This window comes from Rattus norvegicus, chromosome 5, assembly GCF_021556685.1.
Source record: "Rattus norvegicus strain SHRSP/BbbUtx chromosome 5, alternate assembly SHRSP_T2T, whole genome shotgun sequence".
NCBI classification, from domain to species: domain Eukaryota; kingdom Metazoa; phylum Chordata; class Mammalia; order Rodentia; family Muridae; genus Rattus; species Rattus norvegicus.
The window spans coordinates 82,332,099-82,343,931 of NC_141538.1; the positions used below are offsets into that span (position 1 = coordinate 82,332,099).

Genomic DNA, 11,833 nt, shown 5'->3' on the forward strand with positions numbered 1-11,833 from the left:
TAGGTAGTGGCTTAGTCCCTGGAAGCTCTGGTTGCTTGACATTGTTGTACATATGGGGTCTCGAGCCCCTTCAAGCTCTTCCAGTTCTTTCTCTTCAATGGGGGTCCTATTCTCAGTTCAGTGGTTTGCTGCTGGCATTCGCCTCTGTATTTGCTGTATTCTGGCTGTGTCTCTCAGGAGCAATCTACATCCGGCTCCTGTCGGTCTGCACTTCTTTGCTTCATCCATCTTGTCTAATTGGGTGGCTGTATATGTATGGGCCACATGTGGGGCAGGCTCTGAATGGGTGTTCCTTCAGTCTCTGTTTTAATCTTTGCCTCTCCCTTCCCTGCCAAGGGTATTCTTTTTCCTCATTTAAAGAAGGAGTGAAGCATTCACATTTTGATCATCCGTCTTGAGTTTCGTTTGTTCTAGGGATCTAGGGTAATTCAAGCATTTGGGCTAATAGCCACTTATCAATGAGTGCATACCATGTATGTCTTTCTGTGATTGGGTTAGCTCACTCAGGATGATATTTTCCAGTTCCAACCATTTGCCTACGAATTTCATAAACTCGTTGTTTTTGATAGCTGAGTAATATTCCATTGTGTAGATGTACCACATTTTCTGTATCCATTCCTCTGTTGAAGGGCATCTGGGTTCTTTCCATTTTCTGGCTATTATAAATAAGGCTGCGATGAACATAGTGGAGCACGTGTCTCTTTTATATGTTGAGGCATCTTTTGGGTATATGCCCAAGAGAGGTATAGCTGGATCCTCAGGCAGTTCAATGTCCAATTTTCTGAGGAACCTCCAGACTGATTTCCAGAATGGTTGTACCAGTCTGCAATCCCACCAACAATGGAGGAGTGTTCCTCTTTCTCCGCATCCTCGCCAGCATCTGCTGTCACCTGAGTTTTTGATCTTAGCCATTCTCACTGGTGTGAGGTGAAATCTCAGGGTTGTTTTGATTTGCATTTCCCTTATGACTAAAGATGTTGAACACTTCTTTAGGTGTCTCTCAGCCATTCGGCATTCCTCAGCTGTGAATTCTTTGTTTAGCTCTGAACCCCATTTTTAATAGGGTTATTTGTTTCCCTGCGGTCTAACTTCTTGAGTTCTTTGTATATTTTGGATATAAGGCCTCTATATGTTGTAGGATTGGTAAAGATCTTTTCCCAATCTGTTGGTTGCCGTTTTGTCCTAACCACAGTGTCCTTTGCCTTACAGAAGCTTTGCAGTTTTATGAGATCCCATTTGTCGATTCTTGATCTTAGAGCATAAGCCATTGGTGTTTTGTTCAGGAAATTTTTTCCAGTGCCCATGTGTTCCAGATGCTTCCCTAGTTTTTCTTCTATTAGTTTGAGTGTGTCTGGTTTGATGTGGAGGTCCTTGATCCACTTGGACTTAAGCTTTGTACAGGGTGATAAGGATGGATCGATCTGCATTCTTCTACATGTTGCCCTCCAGTTGAACCAGCACCATTTGCTGAAAATGCTATCTTTTTTCCATTGGATGGTTTTGGCTCCTTTGTCAAAAATCAAGTGACCATAGGTGTGTGGGTTCATTTCTGGGTCTTCAATTCTATTCCATTGGTCTATCTGTCTGTCTCTGTACCAATACCATGCAGTTTTTATCACTATTGCTCTGTAATACTGCTTGAGTTCAGGGATAGTGATTCCCCCTGAAGTCCTTTTATTGTTGAGGATAGCTTTAGCTATCCTGGGTTTTTTGTTATTCCAGATGAATTTGCAAATTGTTCTGTCTAACTCTTTGAAGAATTGGATTGGTATTTTGATGGGGATTGCATTGAATCTGTAGATTGCTTTTGGTAAAATGGCCATTTTTACTATATTAATCCTGCCAATTCATGAGCATGGGAGATCTTTCCATCTTCTGAGGTCTTCTTCAATTTCTTTCCTCAGTGTCTTGAAGTTCTTATTGTACAGATCTTTTACTTGCTTGGTTAAAGTCACACCGAGGTACTTTATATTTTTTGGGTCTATTATGAAGGGTGTCGTTTCCCTAATTTCTTTCTCGGCTTGTTTCTCTTTTGTATAGAGGAAGGCAACTGAATTATTTGAGTTAATTTTATACCCAGCCACTTTGCTGAAGTTGTTTATCAGCTTTAGTAGTTCTCTGGTGGAACTTTTGGGATCACTTAAATATACTATCATGTCATCTGCAAATAGTGATATTTTGACCTCTTCTTTTCCGATCTGTATCCCCTTGATCTCCTTTTGTTGTCTGATTGCTCTGGCTAGAACTTCAAGAACTATATTGAATAAGTAGGGAGAGAGTGGGCAGCCTTGTCTAGTCCCTGATTTTAGTGGGATTGCTTCAAGTTTCTCTCCATTTAGTTTAATGTTAGCAACTGGTTTGCTGTATATGGCTTTTACTATGTTTAGGTATGGGCCTTGAATTCCTATTCTTTCCAGGACTTTTATCATGAAGGGGTGTTGAATTTTGTCAAATGCTTTCTCAGCATCTAATGAAATGATCATGTGGTTCTGTTCTTTCAGTTTGTTTATATAATGGATCACGTTGATGGTTTTCCGTATATTAAACCATCCCTGCATGCCTGGGATGAAGCCTACTTGATCATGGTGGATGATTGTTTTGATGTGCTCTTGGATTCGGTTTGCCAGAATTTGATTGAGTATTTTTGCGTCGATATTCATAAGGGAAATTGGTCTGAAGTTCTCTTTCTTTGTTGGGTCTTTGTGTGGTTTAGGTATAAGAGTAATTGTGGCTTCGTAGAAGGAATTCGGTAGTGCTCCATCTGTTTCAATTTTGTGGAATAGTTTGGATAATATTGGTATGAGGTCTTCTATGAAGGTTTGATAGAATTCTGCACTAAACCCGTCTGGACCTGGGCTCTTTTTGGTTGGGAGACCTTTAATGACTGCTTCTATTTCCTTAGGAGTTATGGGGTTGTTTAACTGGTTTATCTGTTCCTGATTTAACTTTGATACCTGGTATCTGTCTAGGAAATTGTCCATTTCCTGAAGATTTTCAAGTTTTGTTGAATATAGGTTTTTATAGTAAGATCTGATGATTTTTTGAATTTCCTCTGAATCTGTAGTTATGTCTCCCTTTTCATTTCTGATTTTGTTAATTTGGACGCACTCTCTGTGTCCTCTCGTTAGTCTGGCTAAGGGTTTATCTATCTTGTTGATTTTCTCAAAGAACCAACTTTTGGTTCTGTTGATTCTTTCTATGGTCCTTTTTGTTTCTACTTGGTTGATTTCAGCTCTGAGTTTGATTATTTCCTGCCTTCTACTCCTCCTGGGTGTATTTGCTTCTTTTTGTTCTAGAGCTTTTAGGTGTGCTGTCAAGCTGCTGACATATGCTCTTTCCTGTTTCTTTCTGCAGGCACTCAGCGCTATGAGTTTTCCTCTTAGCACAGCTTTCATTGTGTCCCATAAGTTTGGGTATGTTGTATCTTCATTTTCATTAAATTCTAAAAAGTTTTTAATTTCTTTCTTTATTTCTTCCTTGACCAGGTTATCATTGAGTAGAGCATTGTTCAATTTCCACGTATATGTGGGCATTCTTCCCGTATTGTTATTGAAGACCAGTTTTAGGCCGTGGTGGTCCGATAGCACGCATGGGATTATTTCTATCTTTCTGTACCTGTTGAGGCCCATTTTTTTTACCAATTATATGGTCAATTTTGGAGAAAGTACCATGAGGAGCTGAGAAGAAGGTATATCCTTTTGCTTTAGGATAGAATGTTCTATAAATATCCGTTAAGTCCATTTGGCTCATGACTTCTCTTAGTCTGTCGACATCACTGTTTAATTTCTGTTTCCATGATCTGTCCATTGATGAGAGTGGGGTGTTGAAATCTCCCACTATTATTGTGTGAGGTGCAATGTGTGTTTTGAGCTTTAGTAAGGTTTCTTTTACGTATGTAGGTGCCCTTGTATTTGGGGCATAGATATTTAGGATTGAGAGTTCATCTTGGTGGATTTTTCCTTTGATGAATATGAAGTGTCCTTCCTTATCTTTTTTGATGACTTTTAGTTGGAAATTGATTTTATTTGATATTAGAATGGCTACTCCAGCTTGCTTCTTCTGACCATTTGCTTGGAAAGTTGTTTTCCAGCCTTTAACTCTGAGGTAGTGTCTGTCTTTGTCTCTGAGGTGTGTTTCCTGTAGGCAGCAGAATGCAGGGTCCTCGTTGCATATCCAGTTTGTTAATCTATGACTTTTTATTGGGGAGTTGAGGCCATTGATATTGAGAGATATTAAGGAATAGTGATTATTGCTTCCCGTTATATTCATATTTGGATGTGAGGTTATGTTTGTGTGCTTTCATTCTCTTTGTTTTGTTGCCAAGATGATTAGTTTCTTGCTTCTTCTAGGGTATAGCTTGCCTCCTTATGTTGGGCTTTACCATTTATTATCCTTTGTAGTGCTGGATTTGTAGAAAGATATTGTGTAAATTTGGTTTTGTCATGGAATATCTTGGTTTCTCCATCAATGTTAATTGAGAGTTTTGCTGTATACAGTAACCTGGGCTGGCATTTGTGTTCTCTTAGGGTCTGTATGACATCAGTCCAGGATCTTCTGGCCTTCATAGTTTCTGGCGAGAAGTCTGGTGTGATTCTGATAGGTCTCCCTTTATATGTTACTTGACCTTTTTCCCTTACTGCTTTTAATATTCTTTCTTTATTTTGTGCGTTTGGTGTTTTGACAATTATGTGACGGGAGGTGTTTCTTTTCTGGTCCAATCTATTTGGAGTTCTGTAGGCTTCTTGTATGTCTATGGGTATCTCTTTTTTTAGGTTAGGGAAGTTTTCTTCTATGATTTTGTTGAAGATATTTACTGGTCCTTTGAGCTGGGAGTCTTCACTCTCTTCTATACCTATTATCCTTAGGTTTGATCTTCTCATTGAGTCCTGGATTTCCTGTATGTTTTGGACCAGTAGCTTTTTCTGCTTTACATTATCTTTGACAGTTGAGTCAATGATTTCTATGGAATCTTCTGCTCCTGAGATTCTCTCTTCCATCTCTTGTATTCTGTTGGTGAAGCTTGTATCTACAGCTCCTTGTCTCTTCTTTTGGTTTTCTATATCCAGGGTTGTTTCCATGTGTTCTTTCTTGATTGCTTCTATTTCCATTTTTAATTCCTTCAACTGTTTGATTGTGTTTTCCTGGAATTCTTTCAGGGATTTTTGTGTCTCCTCTCTATGGGCTTCTACTTGTTTATTTATGTTTTCCTGGAATTCTTTCAGGGATTTTTGCGATTCTTTCAGGCATTTTTGCGATTCCTCTCTGTAGGCTTCTACTTGTTCTCTAAGGGAGTTCTTCACGTCTTTCTTGAAGTCCTCCAGCATCATGATCAAAAATGATTTTGAAACTAGATCTTGCTTTTCTGGTGTGTTTGGATATTCCATGTTTGTTTTGATGGGAGAATTGGGCTCCGATGGTGCCATGTAGTCTTGGTTTCTGTTGCTTGGGTTCCTGCGCTTGCCTCTCGCCATCAGATTATCTCTAGTGTTACTTTGTTCTGCTATTTCTGACAGTGGCTAGACTGTCCTATAAGCCTGTGTGTCAGGAGTGCTGTAGACCTGTTTTCCTCTCTTTCAGTCAGTTATGGGGACAGAGTGTTCTGCTTTCCGGCGTGTAGTTTTTCCTCTCTACAGGTCTTCAGCTGTTCCTGTGGGCCTGTGTCTTGAGTTCACCAGGCAGCTTTCTTGCAGCAGAAAAGTTGGTCTTACCTGTGGTCCCGAGGCTCAAGTTCACTCGTGGGGTGCTGCCCACGGGCTCTCTGCAGCGGCAGCAACCAGGAAGACTTGTGCTGCCGTTTCCGGGAGCTTCAGTGCACCAGGGTTCCAGATGGTCTTTGGCTTTTTCCTCTGGCGTCTGAGATGTGTGTGCAGAGAGCAGTCTCTTCTGGTTTCCCAGGCTTGTCTGCCTCTCTGAAGGTTCAGCTCTCCCTCCCACGGGATTTGGGTGCAGAGAACTGTTTATCCGGTCTGTTTCCTTCAGGTTCTGGTGGTGTCTCAGGCAGGGGTCCTGCCGCTCCTGGGCCCTCCCCCACGGGAGCCCAGAGGCCTTATACAGTTTCCTCTTGGGCCAGGGATGTGGGCAGGGGTGAGCAGTGTTGGTGGTCTCTTCAGCTCTGCAGCCTCAGGAGTGCCCACCTGACCAGGTGGTTGGGTCTCTCTCTCACAGGGTCTGGGGGCAGAGAGCTGCTGCGGGCCGGGATCCGCGGGTCAGTTTAACACTATTGAAGCAGCTTTCAGAGCTCATGGAGGCTTCCTGTTCACTTCTGTAATTTGAGGCCTTTACTGTTCCGCTGCTCTCAGGTTTGGAAGAAATCAACATTAAAGGATGTGTGTGGGCTGTTCTCAGAAGCTGTCAAGCAAGGAAGACCCAGTGCTGAAATTCTGACATGTCAGTGGGTTCCAGTCATCCAGAGAGGAAGCCTTCGTGTCCAGCTGTGAGATAAAAATAAACCTGCGGAAGATTAGGAGGTGCCCGGGCTATCTGGGCAGGATAAAAATAATCCTCACAGGCAGCTCTCTCCCCTTCTGCACTGCACCGCAGTTACCAGCTTCTGGTCTCTTGTTTGGTGTCACAGAGGGTCCTGCCCACTCAAGCAAACTTCTCTCTATCCTGGGGCCATAGGATGGGTAATATATTCCAAGCTCAGGCAGGGCCTTTGGGAGCAGGTGGATGGTTCTCTTCCCAGATTTGTCACCAGCTTGTTGTGTGGCTGCACAGTGTCACCCTTACAGAGCTATCTTTTGTCTGTAGTACTCTGTCCAGCAGGGTGTTGTGTCCAAGTGGGAACTGTCCACATCTGTTCTGCCCACACTGTAGCTGTCAGCCCTGGGCAGTGACACCTGCTGAGTGGCTCCTATGTCCAAAGGGCTTTATAGGTACCTTTAGTTAAGTTTTTTTGTCTGATTTATGGGCAAATGGGAAAGTCTTCTGGTCCAGTGTGAGAGAAAAAAAACATGTTGTGTGCCCCAAGTTCACCTGTCTTCACTACTGGTGCTAAGCTATGGCAGAGAAAGGCACAAAGACTATAGCCCACTGTCACCCCACTTTTGTCTTTTGTGTGTACAAGGGTGGAAAATGGGGTCCACTTTGGAAATTCCTTACATTTGGACAGCAGTGGTTAAGATCTTGGGCTGTAACTTCAGATGGGTCTGGAATAGTATTTGGTTATAACTGGGAACTGTGGATTACCTGACCAGCTCTGTTTCTCCTGCAGAAACCACCCAATACTTCTCACTCAGATGTTGGTCACGAAGTAACACTAGGCATCAATGTTTCTGGATATGACCAGGGGTTGTGCCACATAAGCACAGGTCCTTAGTCCGTATTCAGTAAGCATTAGTCCAGACACACTAACAAGATGGGTCATGCCTACACAGGGTTATGTATGGGGAAGACAAAACGCTAATCCCTGGGGTAGACAAGTGCGAAGATCTTCAGGTCCTTGGTAGTTATAGTTTAGTATAAGCATAGTGTGACTGTCAAAAGCCAGTGTATAAGTTGGATCATATCAATAGAACTGTAGACAATACGCAGTTGGGGGTAAATAAAATCTTGCTCAAGTGTGTTGCACACCACCTAAACCCTTGAGATCGGGTGTGGTCACTTGGCAGTAGCCAGAGTAAAAGATGATGGGAGATAGGAAAGGGGGTGCCAGATGAGGAATGGCTGGAGGACATGAGAACGTTTGGCCTGAATAAAGGATGGCTTGATGGCTTCCCATGTGGTTCAGCCAAGGCGCCAGCCAGGCCTCTGTGGATTCAGTTAGACCTGTGGTTCTCCACAGTCACCCTGAAGGGGATTTGATGTGTGACGCTGGGCTGGAGAGCTCTCTGTACAACACGCTTCTTGGATGGGAGGCAGAGGGGTGGAGACGAAGGACTCCTGTGTTCTCAATTTGGGACAAGGGGAACATTTATCTCAAGGCTTGTCTCGGAACCACCCTTATATAAGCAGAAATACTGTCTTGCCCAGGCGTGGGGAATGAGAAACCACGGTCACGGGGTGCCAAGCATACCTGGTGATCCACTGTCACAGCTGTACTGAAAAATTTCTGAACAGATTAGACACCTAGGGGGCACAGGCGAGGTCCTCAATGGAGCGTGTGTATTCTTGTTTATCAGGTACCCCAGGTTCTTGTCATCTCACAATGACAAGATGGTTGCTGGCTCTGAGAAGTACAGCCTGAGCCCACCAAGCCCAAGATGACCCATCTTGTTAGTGTGTCTGGACTAATGCAAAGGACACATCCAAGCAGCTATGACCATTTGTCAAGTGAGGAAAGCTTCTAGGAGAATTTGCATCTATGAGTACTCTCAGGCACCAGTAGCCAGACCCGAGCCACTTACTGGTCAGAAGGAGAACACCATGGCAGGGGAAGAGAAGGTCTTTCCCTGCGCTGTTGAACCCTGGAAGTTTGGGAGGGACTCTGTCTCCTCGAAGGATGAGGATTTGGGGGTGATGTAGACAAAGTTGGAGCTCTGTCAGCTGGGATGAAGTCATGCCCGCCTCTATTGCAAGGACATCTAGGAAGGTAGCCCTCAGCCTCTGGCCTGCTTCCCTGTCTTCCTGTCTCCTCTCCCTCCCAACCACCTCTGCCTTCTTTCCTTCCTTCCTGGCTTACCTTCGGTGCTCGGAGAGTGAGGCAGGGAAAGACACAGCCATGTTCTTGAACAGAGGCGGTTGGAGCAGGGTGAGGTGGACACACACCCTGTGTCGGCAGTGACTCATTGCTGCAGGATGGGACCCGGCACGGCAGGCCTAGGAGACAGTTGTTCATGGAGTGTAACCTAGCCCAGCCCAACCAGGCAGAAGCAACTCAATCACAGCTATATTCCTAGGAACCCCGCACTTGGAACCTCTGTGAGATAGCCAAAAAGCCGATCCACCCATAGCACCCTCCATCTTGAAAGTGTGGTGTCCCCCTAGGCTGTCAGCTGGTATGGAAGGTTAAGAACCTGGCCTGGCCTTCTGCACCTGGAGTTAAATGTGACAGCCCTGTCTCTCAGCCTAGCCCCACTATCATTTTCTTGTGATCTTTGAAAGATCACGCCGTCTCTGAGCCCGTGTCTCTGAGCCCGTGTCTCTGAGCCCGTGTCTCTGTCAGGCAGCCTGTGATCTCTTCTGAGTCTGAACTCCCTCATCTGGGGCACTCTGGCCTCGGTCAGGATGGGAACTCAGGATGCAAACCTACGAGTGGTCTGCAGTGCCTACACAGTGAGACTGCTGAGGAGAGTCACCATTCAGGACAGCAGCCAGGAGTTGCTTGGGTCTGGGCTTCTCGCTCTGCTGAGTGATGGTCCCTGGAGTCTTTGCAACTGGAGGCCATATTCTTAAAGACCACCAGGCACCTGGATAGCCACATTCTAGGGGTGGAGGATTTGGTCATTATTGCCTGGAGGAGCTTGGGGACAGTACTGTAGGGGGCCCTCTCTCCCTCTCTCTCCCTCTCCCTCTCTCCCCTCTCGTCCTTTCCCATCCCCCACTCTCTGGCCTAGAGTTCAGCTCTTAGTGAAGCTCATCATCCTAGGCATGAAGAACCCAACAGAGAGGCCAGAACAAGGCTGTAGCCTACATGCTGGTGAAGAAATCGGAGGGCAAAACTGGGAGGCTCCACTGCCTTCTCACAGGTGCTCTTGCCTGGCCTCAGCTCCTCAGAGAAGCCTGATCTCCAAGCTTCCTGAGGTTGGGACCACAACCTGCACTCCACCCTCCCTGATTGCTAGAACTTGGGGCCTGACAACCATCCTCTATCACATAACATGGTTTGCAGTGTTTTCTCAGAGAAGATGGTGGGTTTGAGCTCTGCTCATCCAAACAGCTGTTGATCCTGCAGCTGGGTCTGTCATCCAGCCACTTTGAACAGGAGCAGGTGGCAGAGCAGTTCTCTTGACTTTCTTCTTTTTAAAAATTATTATAATTCAATTTATTTATTTTGCGTGTGTGTGTGTGTGTGAGAGAGAGAGAGAGAGAGAGAGAGAGAGAGAGAGAGAGAGAGAGAGAACACTCATGCCTCAGTATGTGTCATCAAGGAAGACAGGATCACCCCTTCTAGCAGGGACGCAGCAGGAACACCCCTGCGCCCAGAGCCCACCCCCAAGAAACCTGGCACACAAGCCATCTCCTTATTGGTTGAGGACCCAGGAACAAATGACTTTTATATCAGACATGAAATGTGTATCTGTCCCATACTACTGACTGAATGGGGCCCAAATACGCAAGCGAGAACCCCTGGTATGTCCAGTGGTACAAGGGTTAGGAACACTAAGGGCCGCTATGGCTTTCCTCCCAGTACAGCATGGTGAAAGGCAGGGTACCCTGACCTGTGTTTCCATCTTCTCCTTGCTGGCCTCCTCCTCAGGTTAAGGGCACCCCAAGACTAAGAGTGCATGGTGGAGCCTTAGAGAAAGTTTGGCCCATAATCTAATGTGGTCCGTAGCCTCACCTCTGTGGTTTGTTCGTAGGCATTTAGTGAGTGCCTGCTGTGTGCCTACCATGGACACTGTTGAGTTCCAGTTTCTCCGAAACCCAACATGCTTCAGTGAGCCCTAAATCTAGTCCTTGCCAGGAGTTCTCATCCCTGACATGTCTATTATACAAGCCTGCTAGCCACTTTACTCCACTTCCAGGCTTATGGCCTCAGAGATGCCACCCGAGGGCTGGCTGTGAGTGCCTTATCCCATTCACAGGGACGATGGCTCGGCATCTTTGGCACTCAGTAGTACATACCTAGTCACTGGCTGTATGTCATCAACCTGTGTGACAGAATGAATGGATATGAAGAAGCAAGAAGCAGGGTCTCTTCTCTGTTGGTCTCAGTGTCAGTATCCTTCCACGCCTCTGATTGTGGCTCCCGGAAGCCTAAAGGCTACTCAGCAAAGGCCAGTAGGCTTTTGTTGCCATTCATTGAACTGACTCTGAGGCAGAGAGGCAGTCCTATCTGCCCACGCACAAAAGACCTTGGAAAGACTGAGCTCCACACACCTACATTCTGGATGGGGAGAATCGAGAGACACAGTTCAATCTTCTTGGACTTTCAACAGTTTCTCACATGTCTTTGGGGCTAACACCAGCATTGTATTTAAAGACCACACTGGGGAGACTTGGAAAGGCCTTGATACCACCACTGGTCAGCTATCTAATCTTTGGGAAAATGTGTCTTCTTGCCTGGAGACCTGTGTCCCCACAGGGAAGGGACCTGGAGACTTTACTTTGCCACACCCACTCTTCAGGGCCTGTCTGCCATCCACCTTATGTTCCTTCGATGCTCCCATGGAAGATACCCTTCTCCGCAGCTGTAGGTATACCTAACATCCTCCAGGATCTAGACACCACCGCCTCCTGGGTACATTCCTGGGTTTCTAGCTGTCCTCTAAGTCAGCTTGACAATTCAGTTGATCCATGTGCCTCGTTGAAAGTCCCCATGGCAGTCTTCTTGTATTATCTGTTGTCTTTGTACCACTGGCAGAGGACAAGAGCAGGAATACCTCATGATTCAGTGAGTGTGAGGTTGCCCATCCAGATGCTCCTCTCTACCCTACTACGATGGTCTTTAGGACTTGAGTTACAGTTTATATGTGTTCAAAGCCACATGCGATCTCTTTGTCCCTATCCCTTAACAGTAGCTCACTTCCAGAGCAGAGGTTTGCACACTGAATACTGAGGGGCCCTTTACCCCCACTTTTTTTGTTTTACAGCTTCTTTGTGTTGTCAATGTTCGGAGCACTGATTATGTGTCAGATTCCGGGCTAGCTGTGGGGACACAGAGGCAAGAGGATAGTGTCAGCACCGTGTTGTGTGGATAAGCATGGCTGTGAGTAGAGCAGCTATGTCAGGT

General features: G+C 45.6%; 1 long non-coding RNA gene across 1 annotated transcript; it reads right to left on the reverse strand.

Moving 5' to 3' along the window:
- Positions 1-4,671: 4,671 nt before the first annotated feature.
- On the reverse strand, positions 4,672-11,614 carry LOC148005847 (uncharacterized). The gene is made up of 3 exons (XR_015621428.1): positions 10,726-11,614; positions 8,621-8,757; positions 4,672-6,431 (listed from the first exon to the last, which is right to left on the reverse strand). It is a non-coding gene; the product is annotated as an uncharacterized LOC148005847 (long non-coding RNA).
- Between the last annotated feature and the right edge of the window lie 219 nt (positions 11,615-11,833).